At 47.2% G+C, this 23716-nt stretch overlaps 1 long non-coding RNA gene across 1 annotated transcript in view; it reads right to left on the minus strand.

Moving 5' to 3' along the window:
* Positions 1–23716, minus strand: part of LOC149997378 (uncharacterized) — a 229057-nt gene that overhangs the window by 31674 nt on the left and 173667 nt on the right. Inside the window, exons 2-3 of the long non-coding RNA XR_016507261.1 lie at positions 6180–6284; positions 1178–1309 (exon numbers count right to left, since the gene is read on the minus strand). This is a non-coding gene — a long non-coding RNA (uncharacterized LOC149997378). The remainder of the gene's footprint in view (positions 1–1177; positions 1310–6179; positions 6285–23716) is intronic.

A 23716-nucleotide genomic window follows, 5' to 3' on the forward strand; every position in this document is an offset into this window, starting at 1 on the left:
CCTCCTGACCACTACTATTCCTCCAACTTCTGAGACCCAGGACCAGTCCTGATTTGGGGCTTTAAATCCATTCCCTGGGACTCAGTGTCATGACATCTTCATTCTAAATCAGCCTCTAATCCTTTCAGGATGAGCTCAGAATTCAGGATCCTGCCCTGCTTATAGTACTTACTTCCTGCCTTCCTCAGGTGAGCGCCTGTCTGGATAACCTGCCTGGCTCTGGGTCCGTCTGGGGCTCTTCCCCAGCTTTGCCTGGGGCCTGCTGTGGGGCGGGCCTTCGTGTGACGAACAACCGATCTGCCCGGATGACTCCCTGCGATGCCCGCCAATCTGTCCACATTGACCCCCTCTTCCTATACACACACCGACGCCCCCAACGCCCCCCGCAACCCCCAGCCCACATCTGTCCCAGGCCGTCAGATCCCCACATGGTGTTGACGGGGCTGCAACGTCTCCTGCCCCTGCAACTGAAACTGTCCTTAAGCCTCCAGTCAATAGTGCCTCAGCCTGCAGTCACCAGCCTTGCTCAGTTTGGGGGGGGGGGTGAGCAGGGGAAGAAGCACTTGGTTTCCCAAGCATTGCTGGACCTCAGGGGGAGCCTCCTTCTCTCCCTCCAGGGACGAGACAAGGGGCAGCATTGTCCTACAGCAAGCAGGACAAGGAGTACAGCAGCGGGGACATGTGTCCCTAAAGGGACCCTGTTCCACCTCTAGAAACAGGCCCAGGCAAACAGATACCAAGCCAAGGGCCCTGCCAAGCAGTGGGTCAGGGCTACCCAGAGGCCTCCCTGGCTTCACCAAAGTGCCCCCTTTAGGAAGCCTTCTTGGGTGGACCAGAGAAGAGACCCCCTCTATTTTCAGATGTCCAGCCCTGCATTTGGAACCCCAAGGGCCATTCCCACGATCCTTCCTCACCTAACAGCTATCCCTGTCATGGGCTAGCTGCTTGTCAGAAGCTGTAATGGGGACTCAGCAGGGTCTTTATTCTTGTCACGCTGGCAGCTGAGTAGGTTGACCACATCAGAGCTACGACCCTGTCAGCTGCATCGCCCCCACCACCCAGGTCCAGCCAAACACAAGGGGATATAAGACAGGGTCATACGTCCCCTGTGGACACCTGGGGTAAGGGGAGGAGGTATCACCCATGGCCAGGATGCCCCTGTTCGAGCAGCACTTACCAATCCTCAGGGAGTGGGGGCTGCAGGTGACCATCACAAGCCACACAGGAAGCAGCACCAAAGGTGCAGAGGCTCGGGGCATCTTCTGTAAATCCTCATGGGGCCCTCTGCTGGTCTGCGCATGACATGACTCTGTAAGAGAGTGGGGAGCATGTGAGTCCTAAGCCCCTGCTGGGAGGCCACCATCCAGTCCAGTAACCCCAGGTACTTGCCCACCCCACCCCCCAAGCCTCTATGGGAAGGGCCAACAACCCTCCACAGAAGAGCTGGCTGGCAGTGCCCCCAGAGAGTTCCAGTTGGCTCCACGCCTCTGTTCTTCCTCTCTGTGCCCAAGCTCAGGTCCTCACTCCTTCCTCATCAAAATGGGGGCGGGCGCTGTACTGCAGCGCAATGATTCATGGGGCTCCACATTTTAAAAATATCAAACTGGGGATGAAGAACTTCGTCTGTTCGTAAGCAACAGGAGATGCGGATGAGCAGAAGGAGCCACGGCTGCGTAGCTATGCCAGCACCCAGACACCCTGCATGTACTGCTCACCGCGCAGCGGTGCGGGGAAGCGCTGGGTCCCAGTCCAGCTCCTCCCTGTGCCAGCAGGAGGCCTCATGAGGGCTTCTCTCAACCCAGTTTCCTCACAGATAAAAGTGGCACAACACTGTCCGGTGAAGATGAGCTGGGGACTAAGACAATACAGAAGAAGCTGCCATACTCAGTGCCTGGTCCACAGGAGGGACAATTCAGATGTCTGTTCCTCCCTCGTCCAGATGGGTAGAAGTTCAATCCAGATCATCAGCTGGTTCCCACACGTGCTTCTGCCATCTGCTAAAAACTAACCCGTCCCCGTCCTTTCTGCATCAACCCCTCTCCTTCCCAGGGCAGGTGGACCTCTGATGTCAAAGCCAGAGCCTTGGAGGGGCTGCCTCCCCAAAGGCAGCACGAGCATTGTCCCCTCACTGAGACCTTTCCAACACACTGAGAGCAGAGCCTGTAGGCTGCCCGCTCTTCCCCATTGTGGGGTTAAAGGTGGGGCTGGTGAGCACCTGGATATGTTTTTCCTGGGTCACCCCTGGTTAGAAAAGCAGTACTAACAATTCTCCCTCCCACCTCCTTCACATACGATCCAATAGAAACCTGTACAAAAGACTAGAACTGAAATTTCACTTACAACTATATCCAAAGACCTAGACAAATTTGAAAAGGCACTCAGCTTCATTAGGCTTCAGGAAAATGCAATTTTAAATCACAATAAGTAACCGGTATACATCCACCAGAATGACTTTTTTAAAAAAGACAATGTCAAGTGTCGACAAGGCCGTGGAGCAACTGGAACTCACACAGTGTCAGTGGGGGCACACACGGATGGAGCTGTTCTCGGAGGCCTGGCCTACTAGAGCTCTAGACACATGCTACTGACCCAGCAACGCTGCAGCCAGCACACATGAAGCATAGGCACACGTTCACCACAGAGGGACTAGAATGTCCACAGCAGCACTCTGAATCCTCCAAACTGGAAACTACCCAGATTTCTAGCAGCAAAATGGAGAAATACAGTATATGTTCACACAATGGGATGTTGTATGAAAATGAAAATGAATAACGATGAATCTCATAAATAAAGATTACAATGAGCAAAAGAAACCAGGCACAAAAGAATATGTAAATTATGAGTCTCTCCATACATAAAACCAAAACAGACACAAAACCATGCTGTGCCGTCAGAAGTCTAGTTAGCAGTCACCTTGGGGATGGGTAGTGACCAGACGGGGACATGTGGAGGTTCCTGCAGGTGCGGGAGATGTCCTGTTTCCTACGCTGGGCACTGGTACACAAGTGTGTTCACTGTGCGAAAGCTCACTGAGCTGGATACTTACGATACGGCTCATTTTTCTGTATGTTTAATCACACTCTGCATCTCCCCCCACAAACTCAATGTTCCAGGCATGCCCAGCAGCCTGTGCTTTCCTGTGCTCGCCATGCTTCCTCTGCCTGAGGGGGCTCCTCTCTCCAACCCCTGCCACACGCCAGAACTGGGGCCGCTCCATGGGCCATCACAGTGGCCTACGGCAGCTTGGATACCAGCACTTTTGCCTCTGTGGCTGCTGCATTTATGTATCTATACCTGGGATGAGTGTGGGCTTCTCAAGGGCAAAAACTGATTCCAGTTTACTGTTGTATCCTTTGTATACAAAATAGGTGCACAGTGCGTATTTATTCAATGAATGGATGGCCTCAAGCAATTGCGTCCTCTGGGAAGACAGAGGAAAATAAAAGGCAAAGACAACTCCGCCATTGGAGGCCTAGAACCTATGTCCTTTCATTCACAGGTGCTGGTGCAGGGTATACAACAGCAAGTAATGTCAAGGGGAGCTTCACACCCTCACTCATGATGGATTAAATCCCTTGCTCAGTGACTGTGCGCTACACTGTACGCTTGACAGAGGAGGGGCAGGGGGAAGAAATCTTATTTGTCTATCTCCTCAGGGCCCAGAAGAGTGCCTGGCATATGTTATAGTCTCAATAAATATTTGTAGAGTGGATAAATGACTAAACTGTCAAAAAGGAAAGAACTTTAAAAATCTGGTTAGGCTACATAAAAGTAATGTTAAATATAATCATTTATGTCAAATGCCTTCCATTCATGCCTGATCAGCATGCAGCATAATAATTATGCAGGTTGCTAAATAGGTGTCAGATTAGCCTGCGTATTACAGATTTTACTTGACGAGAGAAGTACTCAGCTCCTGCAGGCCTGACTTTTGTCATTCATGGCCCTGAAGCCTGGCTGATCTTGGAGACCATATGTACAGACAACATTGGCGGAGGTCCCCAGCTGCTCTCGGCGTCAGCTGTGTGACCTTGGGCACTGTGGTGAGAAATAATCTCCTCCCAAGCTTGTGTTTAATGGCACCCCCCACTGTTCCCCACACACTTAACATTCTGGGACTAAAAAGAACCATTGTGCTACATGTTTGTGAGGCTCAAGAGGGAGAAATTGAGTGTATGCGAGCAGAAAGATAAAGCTCTCAAAGTCTTTATCAAAACAACACAAATCAACTTGAAGCCTATTTTCACTTTAATGTTTAGATGAATCTGGCCTTAGAACCTAACAGTGCAACCTTTATTAACTGAGAGTATTTTAATAAAAAAGAAGTTATGCAGGAGATACGCCTTCTTCCTACTCACATTACCCCTTTCTGGGCATTTTACCTCCACCCATGGGTTATTACCGTCTGCACCGTGTGGCTTCTAAATTGGCAGCTCAAGCCCAGAACACTTGCACGTAGCTGCCCACCTTAAATCTCCTCTTGGCTGTCCCATAGCACTTCAAACATCCTCCCAGGAGAGAGAAGGTATCCTCTCTACCTCTCCCACTAGCTTCTTCTCTCCCAGTTTCCTTAGCCCTGCAGTGCACTACTACCCAAGTCAAAAAGTTGCCCTAGATTTCTCCTTCCCCACAACCTTCCCCCATCAAATCAGTCACCAAGTCCCGACAGCTCTGCCTCTTCAACACCGTAACCTTCTCTCCATTGCCACCGACTCTCTCCCACCCAGACAGTTGTCAGCAATAGCTGAGATGTCTGCAATAGCAGCCATCTTGGTCTCCCTCCCTCAAGCTCTTCCCTCTTCAGTACCTCCTCTGCTCACAGCAGCCAGGGTTCTTACCAAAATGTAAACTTGATGAGGACACATTCCATTGCCTCAGGGATCAAGGGCAAACTCCTCCCTTCCTCCCATGAGCTGGCTCCCATTCCCCTGCACCTGGCACCCCAGCAGAGCTCAGATCCCAGCTCCCCTCAGAATGCCACCTCTGCCTGTGCACAGAATGCACTCTCATCCTGCGATGGCCTGGAAACGGCTTTTTCCAGGCTCGACAATACCTCCGCTCTAAACTTTCTGTGATCTTGCTCCACATCGCTGCCACCATACCTGAAACATTCTTCATTAGGACAATGTCCTGCTTATGATGAGACTGTCTGTCTCCCCACAGAACTGAAGCTAAGGTGGGAAGCTGTGACAAGCACCTAGCACATTATGAGGCACACAGTAGGTGCTCAATTAATAGTGGGTGAATGATAAAATGAATAGATGGTGTCAAAAGGCATTTTTTGAGTTTACACAGATATAAAATAAATTCCCAATTTGGCTTGTACATTTTATATATTCTCTATGGTTAAAACAAACCATCTAAGCAGACATAATGTCATAAATCTGGGCAAAAGGCGATCACAGAAGTACATGCTGAGAAAAGGAAGAAAGCAAACATTTACTGCTTTATTTCTGTGCTTGGGGGGCTCAGCCTGAAAGTCACACTTAAAAACGCGAGTGTGAGTCCTGCACTGCCACTTACTAGCTGCATACCTTGGGCAAATTAGTCAACTTTTCTAAACCTTGACCTCTTCATTTGCATATGGGGATGGTAAAATTACCCTCAAAAATTGTTACGAGAAATAAGGATAGATGCTTGTCCTGTGCTGCTCACCCTAAGCCCTTGGTAAATATTAACTAGTCAGGAGCAGTTTTTAACCCTGTAAGGTGGTGTTGCACGCCATACCCCACAAATGTGGAAGCTAAGGCTCAGAGAGGTTCAGTAATTTATCCATTTGCTGCAAGTTGCATGGTGCTGGGGCTCAAATTCAAAAGAGTCGAATTATATTGTAATCACAAATCCCACCCTCCTTCTTCAATTAGAGTTGAATATGGAAGCCCTGGCAGGATTTAGGTCCAAAACAGGCACACAAATATGGCTCCCAGTTTCCAAGGGTCTCTGATCATCACCACCTTAATACAGCTGGGCCTCAATCCTGTACTTCAGGTAATTCAGAAGGTGGAGGGTCTAAAAGCAGAATATTTCTGTACAACGGAGGACACTGCTTTGACATTGCAGGATAGCCATGCGCATCATAACGAACAGAAGGCAGGTTGGATCTGGCCGTGGATCTTATTCAGGGAGCACTCCTGTTGGGCCCGTCTTCTCATTGGCAACACAGGAAGATCAGTGCCTACCTTGTGCGGTGGTGAGTGCCAGGAGAGCAGGGAACACGTCGGAACTTCCCACCAGCGTTTCCAGTTCCTAGCACAGGCTGGCACATAGTAGGCACTCAAAAATACCTGTTGCAATAATGAAAGATCCAATCAGATGATGCACGCGGAAAAAGCTCTGTCAGCATATTTACTCACGACTCACACTCAGTCCTTGGCCGCAGGACTTGACAAGCCAGTCCAGTCTCCCATGGTGTGAGCTCTCCTCTGAGTCCCCAGCCCTCATTGCTGCAGTGGTGGCAGCACCTGCCTGCACACCGACCTGCGAGTGTTTGAAAGACACATGGAACACTGGACTCCTTCACCATCTACCCGTCCAGGATGTCCAACTGAACACCAAAAATCACATCACTTCCTCCAAAAAGGGGAAACTAACCTCCGTTTTTTCCGAATTTGAAGTTTGGCCGGCTTCTACAAGCTCCATCCTTCAGTGTCTCTGAGCATGCCTGAGCCCTGCTCTGTGCTGGTGTTCTGAACACAAGCTCCACGGGGGCAGGGCCTTCTTCTCCTTCTTCACTGCTGTACCCCCAGCACCTGCAAGAGTGCCTGGTGCAACGCAGCTGTCAGCAAACCTCAGCAAACGTGTGCGTAAATGAAGGAATGGATGAGGGCTAAGTGGTTATTTAACTTCGCACTTGCGTGTGCTCACTCTCCATAACCAACTGCAAGCTCCATGTAACTTCCTAACACACTTGCTATACCAACTGCCTATACTGAGCAGAGGCTCGCTTAACGTTCGGTGATTCCGACCAGGCCTTCATGATGTGCGCCACCTGCCAGCAGCTTACAGTGTTCAGGCAGTGGACACATTGTCTGAACTTCCCGGGCCGAGTTACGCTAGATGGCCTCTCCTCTCCTGACGTGTCAATAGCCCCTCCGCTGGTCTCTCTTGTCTTCTTGGGGCTATGATACTATTAATCGTAATTTTCCAGGGTGGCTCAGAGAGGAGGCTGGCGGTCACCACATGGTGTTTGGAGGACAGAGGAAATCAGAGGGTCAGCCAGATTAATTACAGGTTTTCCCTTGGCCGTGGGCAACAAGGTCTTGATCACTCCCCATGATGCTGCAGGCCCTGAATACAAATGTGTGTGGGGCTTCTCTGCTCTCTGACTCCTGGCTCGGAGGAAGTCCCAGCAGAAGCCAGCAGCTTGGATGGAGCATTCAGGGTGGTGAGGTGGCCGAGGCGTTGCGGTGGGGCCACTGATTTGACAGAGTTCCAGGCCCTGCGGCCTCCGTGAGCTGATACAGTTGGGGAGCATGTGGAAGGGCCCTATCTCCCTGGCAACGTGTAGTGCGATACTAGGGTGCAGGCTCTGCCCGGCACTGAGACCTGGGTGCTCGCTGACTCTAAGGGTCACCTTGCCGAGCCTCAGCTTCATTCCATAAAATGGGGTATTAGACTAGATGATCGCTAAGGTTCTTCTAAGCTCTGAAACTCTTAAGTTCTAGGAACTGTATTTTATGATAACTATTCACTTAGTATGTAGAAAGCACTATTTCAGACTCACTGCTCCTCAGATGAACGCTGTGAGGCAAAGACATGGTCTCCCTGCCTGTAGGCACGATGCCCAAAGGTGGAGGCTTGGCCCCAGGACCTGGGCTCACCCACTACTCCACACTGGCTCTCTTGCTATATCCTGGAACCTGGCACTTGAGGGAACGTTGGACTGTGATTATAATGATGACCACAGTGCTGAAAGAGAAGACAAGTGAAATGCAAGTAGGTCTAAGGCCCATCTGCACATTTTTCCAAATTGGGGCGGTAGGAGCAATAACAGAAAAATGAGTCTGGGGTGTTCTTTGGGAAAACAGTGAGTCCAGGTGTCCCCAGCCTTTAGGGTTTACCACCAGGAGATGCTACCAGGAGCTTGTGATGAGCTCACATGGCAGGTCAGTGGTGCCAGACAACAGCCTGGGAGCCGGACCAGCTCTGATGGTCCGGGAGAAACCGAAGAGCAGCGGCGGGCCCAGCAAGGCCCGGCCTTGAAGGAAAATACCCAAGGAGCACAGCACCTGCACGCGTCTGTCTGCCGGCACACCGGACACGTGACTAGGAATAGCTGTTCCCAATCTGGGACACTAATGCGTGGGACAAAAGAAATCCCCAGTCTTTTTCCCCTCTAAACTACCGCCCTTGTGGATTTCAGACCGAAGCCCTTAATCCACTGCTAGACAATCTTCCTCACCAGGGGCCGGAGCAGATGTCCCTGTTTCCAATCCCAGCTGCCACTATGTGTCCTGAAGCTGGTTGCTTAACTTCCAAAAGCTTCATTTCCACAACTGTCAACTGTGGGTGACAATGCCTGCCTTGAAAATCTGTTGCAAGAGGATTTGTGTGCAATGCATTCAGTAAATTTGAACGTCCTTGCTCTCCTCTGTCCACCTGCATTCAAGGCTCCCTCAGCCCGTGCAAAAAGGCATGCTGGACTGCATCTATATCTCCTCCCAATAAGATGGCCTCCACACCTCTCACTGACATTAATCCACAGCCTTTCACCTCCACACTGCTACTCCAAGTCAGCCCCATCCCAGAAGCTCTCTCTGAAGAAGTCAGTCCTCCTTCCTCCCTCAGACTCAACCTGGCATGGGAGAAAAATCAGACTGGAGGTGGAAAGCAGTGACCTTAGGCTCGTCTCTTAACCTCTGATGGATTCCATTTCCTCTTCTGTAACAGGGGGACATGAAAGTCCCACTGTCTACCTTCCAGGGTGCTAAGGGGATCAAATGAGACAGTGGGTAGAACATTACTTTGCAGATAAGTAAAGTTTTTTTCCTTTAACCTGGACTAGCCAAAGTACATAAATAGACTTAACTACCGCTACGTGAGCTATATTTTATTTATTCAACAAATAATTTTTATTGAATGTCTACAGTGTGGTAGGCAGCCCCTATCCTTTGAGCTCACAGTTAAGGGAGAAGACATTATTCCCACTTCAGGAGGTGGACACTGTTACGACAGCTGGTGCAGGGACATGCAGGGCACTGCAGAGTGTGCAGCAGGACATCTCTGAAGGGAAGGCGGCCCTGAGGACAGTGTGTTTGCGCTGGCCAAGTTCTTTGAAGGGGCAGGCTGTGTGGGGAGAAGGAGACCCCAGACTGAGGAAAAGACCTAGAGAAGACTTGAGGCCTCTGGTGGGATGCAGTGTGGTAGTTTCTGAAGTGACAGGGAGTCCATGAGGCTGGGAAGCTGAGAGCACCTTCTCTGTGTATCTGCTGTGTTTCTGTCCAGTCTCCATCCTCTCCCTCTCTCCCTCCCTCTATCCCTCCCTCTCTCTCTCTCTCTCTCTCTCTCTCTCTCTCTCTCTCTCTCTCTCTCTCTGACTCTCTCTTCCCCCAGCCCAGGATAAGGCTCTATGTCTACAGCTGATCACCTCCAGGATCCTCATACTGGACTCAGCATCTTTCACAGATAAGGTAAGGAGGCTGCAGCATCCACAGCTCCTTTCCGCTATAAAGGAGGTGGTTAGAGGTGAGAAAACAGACTTAGCCATTGGTTGCAGAGAGCCAGTGGAAGTAGGAGGAGGACCACAGGTGAGATGTGAGGGGCAGGACTGGCTCCAGATGGTGAAAACATCCTTGGCATTTACAGGAGGTCACCAAGTGGGGCCCTCAGGGAGTCAAGGCATATGAGCTGAGGTTTTGAAATAAAATAGCTCAGTGCTGGAGCCATTTGTAATACCCTCGCAGCAGAAAGACCTTGTGGGAGTGTCGCAGAAAAAACAGAGAGTGAGCAGGGGAGAGTGATGTGGAGATAAATGCTTTTACAGACAGCATTTTACTTCCCTCTGGATAAACACAGCCGTCCCTTCCTCTTGGGATCTTCCAGGTGTCAGAGAGGAGAGGGGCGACCCACAAGCAGCTTGCCCAGGCCCTAGAGTGAAGGGTGTGCGCTGCAAACTTCCATTAAGAGAGCTGAGAAAAGCTGAGCTCTGCAGCCTGGAGAGCAGAGTGGAGGCAGACCTGTATGATGGGGGAGGGATGCACTCAGAATTTGACTACTTGAACCAGAAACGGGTGACTACCGACTCAGGAATGATGGTACACAGAGAGTCTCCAGCTCTGCCCAGGCCAAAGCCAAAGGGGGGCGGGGGGATGCTGTGACGTTAGCAATCAAGAAGCAAGTCCTGACCTTGAGAGCTGACGGGTCACAGATGTGGAGCCACCCCCTCTTCCCACCCCATAGCCTGGCTCCATCACATCCACATGGGGACCACACCTGGTCACTGCACACATAGGAGTACATCAGCCTTCTCAATGCCACAGTCCACATTATCATAAAGCAAGACCCTGTCATTTTCCTCCTTTTCAAGTCCTGGCCAGAGCAGGTGAGGTACGGGCATTCTTCTCAGGGAAGCCCAGAATTAGTCCCCTCAGCACTGCAAGGGGTCAGGGAGGGGACAGGGTGTTGTCCGTAACAACAAAATGAGCGGTGTCCTTTTCAAAATGTGAAGAGATGGACTTACTGGACTGGTGTCAGCCAGGCTCAGCACAAGCTCTGGGACTGTCTAAGAAACCATGCACGGTCCCTCTGCACCTCTTCCCTGCCCTCAGCTCCATGGGCACTGGTGGCCACGGCTTGGGAAGACCAGCACCAGGCTCTGTGAGGGGCAGAGGTCGGGGCTCCTCCTGGCCAGCTGCCCCTGCAGAGGGCCCTCCAGAACAGCAATCAGGGGTAGGAAGAAAACTTGCTCTTCATTCTCAAGTGTTTTCTACTGTTCGCTCACTAAACTAAGAGGCTAAATTGCTTTTTCAATTAAAAAACCTAGTTAATAACTTTTTAAAAACACGGTAAAGAATCCACTTTCTCAATAATAGGCTCCAAGACATGGGCGTGTCACTTAACCCCCTGAGCCTAGGTCCCCTCCTATAAATAGTGAGGTTACTAACAACTCAGGTTCAAGTACTCAGTGATGGCCAGGCATTCCCAGGTCCCTTGAGGCCGCTCCGGACCACTCAACAATGGCCCAGGTGCTCTGGCTGCAAGGAAAGCATTAGCTGGGCTGCTGCTCAAAGCTGACCTGGGCGTGTAACCACGCTTCTCCCCCCGCCAAAAACTAACCCAACACCCACCTCCTCCTTTGCCCCTCCACAGCTGCTGCCATAGGACTCACCTCTGAGCATCTGCCCCTCCCCAACACACACACACCAGGCGCTCTGGCTCTTGGCTGGATCCCAGACCCAGGATGACAGTAGGGCCCTTTCTCAGAAGGAGGGACCCTAGAGGGACCCCTATGTCATGCCAGTATCTGGGGCTCAGGGAGGCAAAGGAAACCCTCTGCCACAGCTACCCTGGGCTTCTGCATTCGTCACAGACTACAGAACACAGCACAGCGTCCGCCAGCTGGCTAAAGCCCCAGCAGCTTTCCTCTGCCGTGGCCCAGGAATGTCACAGAAAAACGGGCAGAGCCATGCAAGTCTGTAGGTTGGAGGTCCAGGGATTGAAGGCATTAATCTCCTCTTACACAGTCTCAAGGAGACCTTGGGGAAATCCTTGGCTTCCTTAGCTAAGCAACAGGCTAAGCCTGCACTCAACACCCAGCCCCCTATAGAGACCGTGGTGAAGGGGGCATTTAACCATGAGACCCCAGCTCAGGCTGCAATGCCGGTGGGGCCCAGGCATCCCTCCCCGATCCCAGCAACTCGATACCAGAGACTCCATGCCCTGAGGCACATTCAGCTCTGCGCTGGGCTGTCAGAATGCTCAGCTGTGCCACCTTCCCCCAAAAAAGCTTACTGGAAAAGTAAAAGACCCTTGTGTGAAAAGTAAAGTGAAGCAATACACCAGAGAACTCTTGATGCACGAGTAATAAAGCAGCTTCCACAAGGCAAGGCAGTCTTTGTAGCCAAGTGCAAAAGAAGTGTTGAGAAAACAGAAGTATCCCCAGACTGGGGCAGTGGAAGCGAGATTCTTAGAAGATGTTGGCCACACGATGGGCCCTGCGGCAGGTGCTGGATAAGAAATGGACCTTTCAGGTATATGCTGGGAAAAGCAAGCAGTGTCCCAAGCACAGTGACTAAATCAATTTGTAAGGAACACATCGTGTCTGCAGGGCCGAAAGATAAGTGTTGGCGTCAGATTCTAGGGAGCCTTGCATATCAAGGTTAAGGAGCTTAGACTTTATCCTCCAGGTAATAAAGAGCCATTAAAAGTTTTTGGGCACAAGATGGAGGCATAGGTAAACACCATTCGCCTCCTTGCACAATCACAGCAAAAATTACAACTAGATTACAAAACACACATCATCCAGATATGTCAGAAAATCGAACTGTATGGAAGTCCAACAACCAAGGAATTAAAGAAGCCACTTTCATCCAGAGGGGTAGGAGGGGTGGAGATGCAGAGACGCGGAACTAGCGGTACCACATTCATATGTGCTGGATAAAAATCGAGAGGGATCCCTCGGGAGCAAAGGATCCCAGCCCCACACCGGACCACCTAGCACAGGGTTCCAGTACCAGGAAGATAAATCCCTATAACCTCTAGCTATAAAAACTAGTGGGGGTTGTGGCAGCAGAAGAAACTGCAGGAATCTCAGGAGTCTCCTCTTAAAGGGCTCACAATGGACTTAGGGCTTACGCAGACTCCCTCTGGGTTTAAGCACCAGGGCAAGAGCTGGAAGGGCACCAGTGGCATATGGGGAGACACTGAAGTGTCTGGTATCCAGGTGAGTGCCAGGAGAACTTCCTCTCAGACAAAACTCCAGGTACAGGCAGCAGCATTGTCCCCTCCCTGAGCCTACCCCCCACACAGAGCCACAGAGCAGCAACACAGGTCGTCCTTCTCTGGAGATTACCTAAGGCTCCATCCCATCCAACTTCCTGGTGCGCTTCTCTACAACAGGCCACAGTGCTATGACAGGGAGTCAGAGCAGCTCTGCCTAATACACAGAAGCAAACACAACTAAACAAAATGGAGAAAACCAATCTACCAGATGCAGAGTTCAAAACACTGGTTATTAGGATGCTCCAGGAGCTGACTGGGTACTTCAAGAACATAAAAAAGACCCAGGCAGAAATGAAGGTGACACTAAATGAAATAAAGAAAATTTTACAAGGAACCAGTGGTGGAGTGGATGAAGCTGAGAATCAAATCAATTATTTGAAACATAAGGAAGAAAGGGAAAAAAAATAAGAACAATAAGAAGAAAAAAGAATCCAAAAAAATGAGGATGGGCTAAGAAGCCTCTAGGACATCTTCAAATGTACCAACATTGGAGTTATAAGGGTGTTGGAAGAAGATAAAGAGCAAGAAATCAAAAACTTAGCTGAACAAATAATGAAAGAAAATTTCCCTAATTTGGTGAAGGAAATAGACATACAAGTCCAGGAAGCACTGAGAGATGGATGCAAAGAGGCCCACTCCAAGACACGTCATAATTAAAATGCCAAAGATTAAAGATAAAGAGAGAATCTTAAAAGCAGCAAGAGAAAAGGAGGTTACCTACAAAGAAGTTCCCATAAGACCGTTAGCTGATTTCTCAATAAAAAATTGCAGATAAGAAGGAGCTGGCAAGAAGTATTCAGAGTGATAAAAAGCAAGGACCTACAACCAAGATTACTCTATCCAGCAAAGCTATCATTTAGAATGGAAGGGCAGATGAAGTGCTTCCCAGACAAGGTAAAGCTAAAGGAGTTCATCATCACCAAGCCCTTATTATATGAAATGCTAAAGCGACTCACTTAAGAAAAAGAAGATCAAAACTATGAATATTAAATGGCAAGAAATTCATAATTATTAACAACTGAATCTAAAAAACAAGCTAAGAAAACAAGCAGAACAGAAACAGAATCATAGGTATGGGGATCATTTGGAGGGTTATCACCTGGGAAGGGGAAGAGGGAGAATAGGGGAAAAGGTACAGGGATTAAGAAGTACAAATAGGCAGTTATAGAATAGAAAGGGGAATGTTACAAACAGGATAGGAAGTGGAGAAGCCAAAGAACTTATATGCACGACCCATGGACATGAACTAAGGGGCGGGGGATTGCTGGAGGGAATAGGGGTCTACTAGATGGAGGGGAGCAAAGGGGAAAATATTGGGACAACTGTAATAACATAAACAATAAAACATATATTTTTAGCGAAGAAAGTGTTTGGGCAAGAGAAGGCCAGGACCAGGCTGCGCTTTAAGAAAGCTGCTTTGTCTGAATTACGCCAGATGGCCTAGAGAGCAGAGAGGTTACCTAACGGGCACTTAGCCCCGTGTAAGGAGATGGTTACTGAGAATGCAGGGGGAGTAGATCCTGAAGAGAATGGGCCCCACACTTCCTGAACATTAGGGTCCTGGGTTTTCCTACGAACTGGAAAAGAAAGTTCCTCAGTAGATAAACATTGAGTAAGGGTGTGTACTCTGGACTTCCAAGGAGAGCAGAGTCCGGGTGGCTCCAAAGCCAGCCTCAGTGGGGCATGGGATGTTGAATGTACAGCCAAGTCTGGATCAGGCCCAGCTCATAGACTGGGGTCTAATGCAGGTGACTCTAGAAGAGTTTCGGCAGGGGGTCAGACTCTTCAAATCTGGCTTTGCCATCTGTTGCCTATGTGACCAAGGTCAAGGCCTAAAATCTCTCTATGCCTTCATGTCCCATAAAATAGTAGACACGCTACTGGCCCTGTGTACTTCACATGGTTGTTCAAAGATCAAAGGGGACATTATATGTGAAAAAAAGGTTTTAGTAATCAGAAAGTAAGTTAGGTTTTTTTTTCTAAATCAGATCAGTGGTGTGTTATTTCTTAGCTCCTCCACCCCCACCACCCACATTTTGCTCCCTGTCTTTTGTTATAGAATCTATGTCTGACCCCTCATCTCTCAGATTTATTGAATGGATGAATGATTTATTTTTGTTTTCTATAAAACATCTAGACAATGTTTTCCACCTTGTGGCGCTCAATAAATATATAATTGGTTGATAAAAGTGAACTTATAAAGAATGTTTTAATCCTATTCATCATCCCCCGATTCACTGACTCATCTTAATATTGACAGTAGCAAAAGAAATAAAGTAGAATGGCAAATTGGAGATCTTCCCCTTGCTTTCCAGTTCCATTCATAAAACTTCACATAATTCATCCCAGAGGGAGGCAGTAAGGTAGTGGTTTGCAGTACAAGCTTTGTGTCTGCTTTACACAGCTTGAGCCTGGGCTCTGCTACTTAAGAGCTATGACCTTGGTTGGGCAAGTGATTAACTCCTTCATAATTCAGTTTCCCCATCCACAAAAATGGAGAAAATGTTAGATATTCCTAAGGTTGCTTTTAAAGATTAGCTGTAATTTTAGAGTATGCTTGCAATAGTAAGTGCTCAAAGCTTGTACTTCTATAGAGATTATTGAGAGCTGCTATTGTGATTATTGCTATTATTGTCCAGAGCCAAATTACCATGATTTTGGGGGGTGGGGCTTGGAGCTGGTATTCAGTAAACATTTCCCATGAGTGTGAAGGACTGAGTGCTCTGTGACTGCCAGTGAGTAAGCCTCTCATTGGGGAAAGCAGATGAGGATGAGCTCTGAGATGCCGAGACCCCATTAAAGCTCACCTAACATCCCCTATCAAGAGACATGTGGGGCTCGGGAAACTGAGTGGATCAGCAGCCCTAGTGGAGCAAGTGAATTTGAAACGAAGCTCACCTGCTGTGCTCAGCGACAAAGCCCAGCAGGAGAGTGGCTGCCTGGAACTCGAGCACAGCAGGAGACAGCAGTAGTGGGACACGTCATACACAGGGGACAGCACCTTCTCACCACCTTCCTTCTCCACACACACCCAAGAAGAAGCCAGCAGACACGGGGACATGAATGCAGGCACCATTAGACACATTCCAGAACCTTAGAGAAAGGCTCTCCTGACAATGGCAGCTGGTGTCCAGCCTAACACCTCCACAGATCTGAGAGGACAGGGAGAATGTCTCCACCAGCACAATGCATGTTGGTGTGTGTAGTGTAACTGGTGGAAAATGAGCCCCTCCCTAAGGCTGGTGCAGGCAGTGGTAGAAGGAACCCCACTCATTTGTTCATCTACACCAGTAGTTCTCAACCTTCCTAATGCCACAACCCTTTAATACAGTTCCTCATGTTGTGGTGACCCCCAACCAAAAAATTATTTTCGTTGCTACTTCATAACTGTAATTTTGCTACTGTTATGAATCATAATGTAAACATCTGATATGCAGGATGTATTTTCATTGTTACAAATTGAACATAATGAAAGCATAGTGATTAATCACAAAAACAATATATAATTATATATGTGTTTTCTGATGGTCTTAGGCGACCCCTGTGAAAGGGTCGTTCAACCCCCAAAGGGGTCGTGACCCACAGGTTGAGAACTGTTGATCTACACATTCAGTATGCATTCACCAAGCATCAGTCACAAATGTAAAGAAAGCTAATGTGATACAAGACATTCCTTCAAAGAGAAACAGGCACAGACGTCAGTCACCAGGCATGGGCTGGGTGGCGCAGTCACACAGACAAGGCCCAAGGCAGCGCTGGCGCTAGGCAGACAGCTCTCTCGGTGCCGTCCAGGTATGGCTGTGGGAGGCTTTGCAGAAAGAGGCCCTTGCATCGAGCTTGAAGGATGGACATACACATACGGACACATTAACACATGCATACACCCCCCCCACAAACACACCCCATGCCTACATACAGTATATACCACACACACACACACACACACACATACATAGACATATCCTCAGACCTTAGGCACTGAGGAGGGAAACATGAGGCCCAGAGTTCTCATAGCTTCATCAAGTTTTTAATATGCTCTAGAGACCAAAAGAAAAGGACAAAGTCAAGTAGATAATAGAAAGCAAACCTTGTCTTTAACCATCTTCATTATCCACTGCAGGCAAGAAAAAGTAACCCCTTCATCTTCTCTTCTACCAGAAAGATTTCCCAATGACCAGAGAAGGAAATTTCCTCCTGGACTCCCTTCCTCTTCCTCGTCCTGAGAGAGGAGACCACGAAGAATGGCAGTGACATTTCAGGAGGCCACCAGGGTAGCAGCCAAGTGTATTAGCTCTGGAAGGCAGGGCCCATTCCAGATCCCTCGTTTACTGGCTGTAATCAAGACATGGACTTCTGAGCCTCAGATGCCTCATCCATAAAACAGTGATGCTAACTGATCTTACCTTATTGGGCTGTTGGTGGTTTAAAATGAGAAAGTGTTTAATACAGTGCCTGGCACATAAATATATTAAGTCCTCCATAAATATATTCTAAATATAATTCACAATGGTACCACATCCTTGCTACCCGAAAGGAAACAGCTCACTAATTTTGATTCACACAGTTAATACAGAAAAAAAGTATTTTCATTAGCACTGTTCATTCATTCAGCAAGGACTTACTGAGCATCTAATGTGTGGGAAGCATAGGTCTTGTACTAAAACACAGTATCCCTGTCCTTGAAGCACTTATGAATAATAAAAAACCTAAATGTGACCTACATAACTGTATACAGACAATGAAACACACATACACACAGAGCTCATGCCCCTGGAAACTTGTCATCTATATTTAAAGTACAATTATCTACATTGTTTCATGTAATAGTTATTAAAATCTAGGCAGTAGGCCCCATAGAGATGACTATATTTTGTTTCCTGGAAGACGAAACTGAGGCTGAGAGAAAAATAAATGTCTTGCCCAGAGACCAGAGAGAGGGTATACCAGGGACTAACATTCGTGGATACTCCCCACACCACACATGTGCAGGTGAGTTAGCCATTTCAATATGGTTACTTCATCGAGTCCTGCAACTACCCTATATACCCAAGTTGAAGCCTTCTGCAAAGATGAAGAAATAGAAGTTCAGTGAAGGTAAGTACTAGGTTGGTCAAAATTCCATTTAGTTTTTTCCATAAAATAAAAGATACATTTTTCATTTCACTAATAACTTAAGTGATTTGGATATTTGGAGTATGTCGGCTGTCTCTTGCTATTGGCTTCTACAAGATAGGGGCCAGAGGTGCTGCAAAACATCTCCCAATGCATAATATTATTTGGCCAAAAGTTAACAGTACCAAGAAACTTCACAGACTACTTCTGACATGTTTGATGAGTCACAGTACCTTCTCCACACATTGCACAAATCTTTTTTTCTTTGCATTTCAAATGTGTTTTTACCTTTCTTGAAATAATAAAGCATAATACAGTACGCCCAAAATGTTGCATATCTTCTTCCATCTTCAATATTAAAATGGCTGCACAAAAATTCAACAATTTTAATAAGTTTTTAAAAATTCCACGCTGATATGACAGCTGTCACAATACAATCTAACATAATTGTTTCAAATGAAATTAAAGATAACTAAGTGCTACTAGAGTCACAATATAGAAAAAACGTAATGGACTTTTTGGCCAACCCAATAATTTGCTAAGGATCACAAAGCTAATAAGCAGTTGGCCAGAATTTAAACTGTTTTGTCTGCTTTAGACCCGCCAGCTTCTTCCACGAGACAGGTCGATTTAATAAGGGACACTGTCCCAGAGGCATGGACACATGGAACAGACTCACAGCTGCAAGAGGGGAGGGGACGGGGAGGAAGGAACTGAATGAAAGAAGGTGAGGGGATGAGCCAAAGAACAGATATGTATAACTCATGAACACAGACGACACTGTGGTGATGGCCAGAAGAAGAAGGGAGGGGTCTGGGATGGGGGGATGAGACATCTGTAATAGTGTCACCAATACAAATAATAAAATGAAATGAAATAAAATAAAATAAAAATCTTTGTTTACAAGACACAAAGATAGCCAGGCACTAAATAAATTTTAAAAATGTTCCTCATTAAAAAAAACTGTAGGCCATTTAGGCTGTAGGCCCAGCAGCTTGTGCTCTGACCTCCAACAAATATTAATGGTGTACTATGCACGGGGCATCATGCTCTGATAGATAACATCGGATCCTCACAGTTCCCACCACACCCCCAGCACGGTCCCACCTCTGGGCCTTTGTGTGATCTCTGCCCTTTGCCTAGAACATTCTTTCCCCAGAAAAGCTGGCACACGCCCTCACTTTCTTCTAGGTCTTGACTCAAAACTTGAAGTCTCAGGGGGTCTTTATCCTCCTGGTTCTACTTCGTTCCTTCCCATAGTACTTACCACCTCTTAGCTCGTTATATAACTGACTTATTTATTATGTTTTTTATTTATGTGGGTTGCCCCTACGCCTGCTTGCTAAAATGTAAGCCCCCCAAGAGTGGGGCTTTTGTCTACTTTGTTTTTTATGTGTCCAAGGTACCTAGAACGATACCTGCCACATAGTAGGTACTCAGTAAATGTGTGAACTAAATATGAGAAACATGAGAAAAGTAAATGGGTATTCAGATTAAACATTCACAAGGCTGCCTAAGGGTGGGGGCATTCCAGGGAAGGGACTGTGGCCACAAGGAGTCTAATTTCTGCTGGGTGAAGGGTGCCTCTAAGAGCATGTGGATTCTACAGCTTCCTAGTGATGACTGTGACAATTCAGAGACAGAGGCAGTATTAGGAGCTTCCTATCTGCAATGTTCTGACAGAAAAAAAAATGAAGTGAAAAAGAGGACATCTGAGAAATTGAAGGCAAAGTTTAAGGCACTCTTGTCCTGGACACAAGGAGAACCCAAGGCCACTACCGACAGTGTCTGAGCTCAGCTAAAAGAAGGAAGCTAGGCTCTGCTCATCACCACATCTGGAAGGGATAAGAACACAGAGAATGAACAGGGCAAGGGTGGGTCCTCACAGCCTAGGACGCCAAGAGAACCAGGGAGTGAGCCCTTAGTGCACAAGAGGGATCCCAGAACCTCAGAGCTACAAGGAAACTTGGAGATAGCCTAGAAAAGGCTCCTCACCCCACAGATATGAAAACAAGGCTCAGAGAGGGACAAGGATTTAATTAATCTAGGTCAAGAATTTGTGCCAGAGCTGATTCTAAAACTCGAGTCTCCCAACTGCTGGGTCAATGGCCTTTTCCTGGTCATCCTCACTTTTTAATATGTGTTTTATTTTTTTACTATCTTCCACAAACCAGCTCTACACCAGGTACTTGGGACACAGATATTGTGTACAAAGTGTACAGTGTAAACACGGAACAAGTGGTTCCTGGTTGCCATAGGAACAATGAGAAAGTATACCCAAGTCAGTGAGAGGAAGCAGAGTTTGCCACCCCAAAAGATGCCCTTAGAATATGAACTATTTCAATATGGTTATTTTTAAGACTCAGAACTTTTGACCATCCCCATAACTGCATAAAAGAATCTACATAGAAGACCTGCTAGGGTTAGCATGGGTAGCTAAATATTAGTAAAGGAAGGAAGCAAAGGAATTCGGACATTGTTGAGCCTAATTGGCTGGGGAGCTGAATCAAACACTAAGCCTGTTGCTTCACTAGAACATTACACACACTCCCCAGGAAACCACCAGTCCATTTCTTGCAGATCACTGGGAGAAAGGATAGAACAATAAAGGGGGAGGTGAGAACATATGCAGTAAAAACTAAGATGGAGACCATAAAGGCCAGTCAGTCTAGACAGAAGAAAGGATCTGATTGGGTAAGGGACAAAGAATGCCAGAAGATATAGGAAATGGATTGTTAGAGGGCAGGTCCAGCACAAGCCCAGGAAAGCTTGGGAAGTTGCTTGGTTATTTTGAAAAAGCATTGGCCCTTCCCAACCTCTAAATAATACAACCAGCCCAACAAAAAAGTTGTCTCTCTCCCCACCCCCCATAACACCTGCTCTCCCCTTTAGCTAGTGCATTCTTTCCATAGCATCCATGCAAACCTAGCAGCCATCAGGTGCCTATGGCAGACTGCATGGGCTCCAAAGGGTTAAACTTTAATATGGCACAGAATCTCTGGACACATAGTTGTTCTGGGCTTGATGAAGATAAGACTAGAGTTTTTCCATGGTGGGATGGGACATTGGGAACTTGGGAGCAGCCTTCTATTTCCTTTCCAACTGAAAGGACAAAGCCAACACCATTTGCTACTGTGGCATCATTCACTGAGCAGGCCTGTGACCTTGTTAAATAGGACTGTCATTTTACTTTTCTGAGCTGGTGTCCCCAGGATTGCAAATTACTGCAAGGCAAGAACAAAACCTGAATAATTGCCCCCTGCAGCCACAGGAAAAAGATAACATTGGAGCAAACTGAAGCTTATGCAAAACCAGCTGAAACCACCTGTGTTGCAATGCCCCTAACAACCCAGAGGCCACACAATAGCAAACTCCGCCCCCCCCCCCATTTTATAATCCAATAAAAACTCAAAGTCCCTACACTTTGCTGCTGGTATATCTCTCCACACCATGCCCCTTTCCCCTCCTGGAAAGTGAATAAAGCTTTGTTCTCTGCCTTTCTTCTCTTTTTGAATTCTTTCACAGCCCACATCACAGACTCCCCTAATATTTTGGTGACCTGTATGGGGGGACATTCTCTATTTCTGCCCTTCCTCTGCCTCCTGAGACTTGTGACTAGGGGAGCAGTGGGCAGTGGAAGCTCAGCCCAGGCTTATCCCCTAACCCTGATGTCTCCGCAAGATTTGGAGAAAGGATTCTAATCCCCTTCTGTCTCTGTGATCTCTGCAGACAGCCCTCACCACCCTACACAGCCAGTAATTGAAAGGTGTCCCTGCATCTTGGAACAAAGCCATTTGCTTTGTCAAAACTGAGAGCTTAACCTCCCGTCTCACTGTTGTACATGCAGTGCTGGGTCTATCACTTTCCCAGGGCTTTCAGCCACAAGGGACGCCTCGACCCTCTCCCTGCTGGGTTCAGTCTGCCCTTGCGTGGCGACACTCAGATCTCTATAGATAGTCTGAGGTGGGGACATCCTTCTCAAACCTTCCCCTCCCTCCATTTGTTCTTGTCCCTGAGATACCCTTCTAAGCAGAAGGCTCTGAGACTTACCGTCATCAAGCCCAAGTACTTGATTTTCTATTGCAATGTGGCCTGGCCCCAGTACAAACTGGGCGACCAGGAGGTTTGGCCCATAAATGAATCTCTTGACTATAATACTATCCTCCAACTCGACCTTTACTGTCGCCATCTCAATCCCCTACTTAGGTTTAGTTCTCAAGAGGAGGAGACAAGATTTTAACTTTCAGCTGGGATTCCAGGCCTCTTTCTTCTCATTACACCTTTTCACTCAGATTTGCCTCATTCACGTTTTTTTTCTCCCTCCTTTCTCTGACCACTTTATTTATATCTCTGATACAGAGGAATTGCTGTGTTTGTTTGGGCAATTATCAAGCAGCAAGATGCCGCCTCTTCAATGCTGGGGGAATAAGGTGATTTGTAATCCCTTCACTTTACTCTCTCAACTATCACCCTCCCTCAGAGTAAGCTCTTCTACAAACAGTAGAGATAATTATCCAATGTTGGTTTTTAAATCAGAGCCTGTTTTCTTCCAGCTAGAAAATGGTATGGGGCAACATATATTTTTACCAATCAAAGTGCCCCAATTCACCTAGTAGGGTGAGACTTTCTTGAAACAGATGATGCCCAAATATCTTTTTCCCGAATGTAATTAAAACTAAAAAAAACAAATATTGAACCAAATGGTAAATAATGATTTTAAAGGAACCTCCCAAGAGGAAACTAATCTTGAGACTGACTGAATGTTTGCTAACCATCTATTCTTCATTATTAACTTCCATGACAACCTCAGGGACAGCTTCACAGGGTACCAGCTCTACAGTCAGAATGGCCCAAAACAACCCAGAGGCTTACAGGGAGGCCTCTTACTCTCAGCTTGCTACGTATCTGTCTCGTTATGGATGGGAAACCAGTCCACAGTGCCTCGAGAGTTCCATTTGGGGGGACATACTTACCAACTAGGAGGAATTTGACCCTGAGTCCCACAAGAAAAAGACTAACTTTCTTTGTAACACAGCCTGGTCCCAATAGAAAGTAGGCAATGGGGAGGTTTCGTCAGTCAATGGCACCATTAATTTTAATACAGTTTCGCAGCTGGACCCACTTCACTGCTCCCTTGGGACACGGAGAGAGGTTCCATATGTCTAAGCCATTATGGCTCTACAGATGACCCTACGCCATACGCTGTCAGCAAAGGGAAAAACTGTACCCAGAGGGGAAAAAATTTCAAAAATGGGTGAAAGAATTTGTTAGCACTTTACAAACATCTGAGTGGCCATCAAACTGTTGAGCTATTAGAAGTAACTCTTTGTTTTATGAATAAAGTCTTTACAGGGCCAGGGCTGTGGCTCCAGAACATGAAAGCCCACTAAATTCTTTCATCTTTTCAAAATGCCCTCTATTTATCTTAAAAGACACATTTTTGAAATGCAAATACCTGGTCTTCTTCAAGAATGCCTGTCTAGGCCATCTTTTAAAATACAAATTTTGGGAGATAAGTCTTATCAAAAGTGGGAAAACATTAGCTATATCTGAGCAAATCAATTTATTTCAGCTATTCCTATCTAAATTAATGAATTCTGATAAAGTTATTGAATGCCTAGGCATTTTGAAATAACACAAATACTGAAACATTGATTGCTAGACT

Source organism: Furipterus horrens, unplaced genomic scaffold, assembly GCF_987537825.1.
Source record: "Furipterus horrens unplaced genomic scaffold, mFurHor1.1.pri manual_scaffold_11, whole genome shotgun sequence".
NCBI lineage: Eukaryota > Metazoa > Chordata > Mammalia > Chiroptera > Furipteridae > Furipterus > Furipterus horrens.